A 4,112-nucleotide genomic window follows, 5' to 3' on the forward strand; every position below is an offset into this window, starting at 1 on the left:
CAGTATGTCTACACACAGTGGATAACAAGTGCTATTTCTAATTAGTGTTCAGCAATGTGGTGCTATGTTGAAATGCAAAATGTGCAAGTCGAGCAGTACTCATACGTGGGTTGGTTGCACAGTACTAATTGCTTATCAAACTGTTTATGGAGTCTGTGGACGCACAGGTCAAGTATTTATGAGATGTACTGTTTCTGAAATAAACGAGGACTATTTTTAAAGTGTGTGTTGCTTACTTCAGTGACTTGCCATGTCTGCCCAGGGCTGTCCTGACTTGATGTGTTTTATAGACACTTTGTAGAAAATGAAATATTGACAGTATTTACATATTCATACATCAGTACTTGTATACAAAGTAGAGAGTTCCCACATGGAAAAAAGTTAATAAAAGAGGATGTTAGGATCCTGGAGGGCCAAACCACAGCCTTCCTTACACATACATTGATGTTTAATGATACATTTAAAATTTTTTATTTAGTTAAACTGGCTTTATGTATGTATATACACCATCCCCATTTGTGTTTTATTTGAGTGGTTTGGTCTACCATAGGTTTATATAAATAATCTACCAGCACATCAAACTTAACTGAAGTAAATAATTTTATTCAATGTGCAACTTTGTGCTACTTTTGGGTTGAATAATACCTGTAATTTAACTAATTTGAAATAAGGCAGCTCATGCTTCCTAGGTAGTGAAGAAGTGGATGTGGAGACGGCACAGTGTGAGGCAGCATCACCCATTAGAGTGATACGTTTGCTAGCTGGGGAAGTACAAGTTGTACAGGCATAGATGCAACTTTATGAAGTGCTGATTTGCTAGTGAATTATAGATATTTCTGGATTTTGAAGGTAACTTTAAAGGCTGTTTAAGCTTGTAGAAAGGCAGTTTGCAAAAATCATGGGATCACTCAGGCTGGAAGATTGTATAGCCCAGCCTCCTACTCACGACAGGATTGACACTAAATTTGGTCTGGGTTTGTTGGACTTTGTCCCAGGGAGTCTTGCAGATCTCTAAAGAAGATTCTGCAGCCTTCTGGGGCAGTATTTTCCAATTTTTTCCAGGAAAAAGAACAGTCAAAATACATGGTCCTTAACTTTTGAATAATTTTCTCTCTTTTTTGACTTTGCATTCAGCAATGTAGATGCCATACCGATGCCTGTATCACAGTTAAGTGATTAGACTATGGCGGTGGGTAACAATTTCATTATTTACCTGTGACTTCGTCATCTTTGTTCTTTACACAGGTAGTTCTTTCTTTGCTGAACATGGAGCTGAGGCATGATCCACAAACACCTTTCTCTGAGAAAAGTGGCTGAACCTAGTTTATGGCAAAGCAAATGTGAAGTTTTATTTGAGCTGGAACTTAGATTAAAGGCAGTTATCTGCCCTTCTGCTCTCACAGAGATTTTTTTTTGCCTTAATAAAGCTCAGACATCCGTTTCATCATCTTCTTTTCCCCTTCCTCACTTCTCCTGGAAAAGATTCCTCTTGTAAGTTATTTCACAAATTTGAAATGCACGTACATTTGCACATATTCGATGGTTCCCTCCGTCTTTGTTCTGCTGAAGAAGTCCCTTGCTGGCTTTCTTTCACCCACCCTGCCCCATGCTGGCTGCATGGAGCATCTGGACTATCAGTTAACCTGATTTTCCCATTCAGGAAGGATGCATGGGCAGGGCACTAGTGCTGCTCCTGGCTGTCAGCACTGGTGTATGTATGGGTCCAGCCCAACATTTTTTTAGTGGCTGAAAACAGCAAAAATGCTGAATGCATTCTAACATGGAAAAGTGAGGAAGAGAAGGAAATAATGAGCTTCAATGAAAGAAATGCAGACACAGCATTTGTACAACTTGTCTTGCTAATAAATTTATTAAGCTGGACATGGAGTCAGGAGGATAGTATGTACAAACATAAATGCCTCACTGTGGATTTTCTTTGGCATTGGAATAAAAGGATGTGAAAGGGAAGACTGGAAATTAGACACCTAATCTGTAATTGTAATTAAAACAGACTTGGCCTGTTGAGCATTTCTATCACTGCTATGTTATTACTGTGGCATTTGAATCAGAATGTATAAACTTGAGAAAAACAGTATTTGAGCAGCAAATATTTAGTATATGTGGCACACTAGTGTGTGTTTAGCGTGACCTTGATTTTTAGTTCTGGTATAATATCTGTTTCTATTTGGTGCTTTTACAGAACTTGTGTTGTTCTTGATGGTGGTAATTTCCACTCACATAGAAATGATACTTCAGAACAATGTGATCTGTTTTAGTGAGATGCGGTAAATCTGTACTGAAACTACCTCAGCGCTGTTCTGTGTTTCAAGCTGATAGTTGACCAGTCTAGCCTGGTCCTGTTTTTTCAGAACTACCAGGCTCTTTGATTTTTCTATGGCTAAAGTATACTAATCTCTATAGTACCAACACTTCTTAGAAAAAGGAGAAAGCAAAAGCCGTGAAACTTTGGACGAGACATTTTCTCAAGTGAGACAGGAAGGAGACAGAAGATATATTGTAGAGGGAGACAGGGACAATGTGTTTTCTTGCTACAGAGCTGCTATGTGTGTGTCTTCGCAGAGATTTGCTTAAGTGGAAATCCTTGCATATAGCAGGGTTGCTGCTGCCATCTCTGATCTAGGTAAGCTAGACTGAAGTTAGTATATTTTGAAAAGGAAGATCGTTTAGGAAAAAATGCCTGGAGTCTGTATCATTTTCTCTTTTTGTAAAAAATAGGTGCTCTGAAAAATCTTGAAAATGTACTGCAGCTTGACTAGGGAGTTACAAAAAGACTCAGGAGACTGTGGTAGCTGCAGCAGAGAGGGCAGAAGAAGAAGCCTCTGGTTTTTTTGCTCAAGGCAGGTCAATGGTTTTTAATGGTGCTTTCTTTCTGTGTTATTTGTAGAGAGCAATTTAAAGATGTGCTAATTTATAAAACTAGTGACTGACTTCCACCTCGCATCTCAAGTGTTTGCTATAAAACATATGAGTTTATTTAAAAGACTCTTCCCTGGGCTACAATTAGAGACTTCATTATGATTTAATTAAAGGCAGCAGCTTTTCTATTGCTCAGCCTCTTTTCTCTACCTGAGTTTGTTCTCTGAGACAGAAAGGATGGCAAGTCTAAGTTTTACCTGGGGCAATGAGAAGAATGGAGAGTATACAGAGATGCTGCAAGTGGCATTATTACCACCACAGCATAACAGCTGCTGTTAGAATAACTGCATCTTATACTGCAGAGGTTCAAGTCACCGTTTATTCAAAAACGTAATAGGAATTGGAAATCGTACAACTGGAAATAACTACATGCAAATATTTTAGCACTAAATTGCTAGGGGCCACAGGAAGTAGGATGAAAATACAGGTGGTATGTGCATTTTTATCTGACGCATGGAAGAATTAGCTGTAGATGAATTGCAAGACCTTTCAGTTAGCAGAGAAGTAGAAGTCCTTCTCCTACAGAGGTTCAAAATGGCAGAATTGAAGGCCTCAGCTGATTTTCTCCAAGAAATGTTATGCTTGCTTTTGTTTCCTAGGGTTGTTTCTTACCTTTTAATACAGCAGTCCCAGCTCCTTTATGGCCTTAAGATACCCATATCAATTAAATTTTATCACTTACCTCTCATTTACTCTAAGCTGATTTGGGGTCCTGAACTTGCTTTCTGTCCTGTAGCAGGACTAAGGGCTCGTAATGCAATCAGTATGCAGCATGGCTGAATTTCCATTTAACTGGCTTTAGCGGGAGATGTGTGTGTGCTCAGCTACCCTGGGCCTGAACTGGTAGAACAGTTATCAGCTTCCATCACTACAAGATTACCCATATTTTACTCCACTTGTACTTCAAGAAAAAATTATCAAAGGTATCCTTTGTTCCTATGCTAAACTTAACTTCTTCCTCTTGTCTTGAATTCTGCTTGGTACAGGCTATATATAAAAAAGCAGTGTCAAGAGGATATACCCAAAGGAGTGAAATTATGTACATCACCAAAAAAGGGGAAAAAAAAGAAGTTGGTTTGGAAAAGTCATTTCAAGTAATTGAAAAAACAGATGATGCTGGGACTGAACAGGGATGAAATATATGCTGCTGTTACTGAACCCAGTTGGAGAGTCAC

The sequence above is a fragment of the Gavia stellata genome, chromosome Z (genome assembly GCF_030936135.1).
Source record: "Gavia stellata isolate bGavSte3 chromosome Z, bGavSte3.hap2, whole genome shotgun sequence".
Taxonomy (NCBI): Eukaryota; Metazoa; Chordata; class Aves; order Gaviiformes; family Gaviidae; genus Gavia; species Gavia stellata.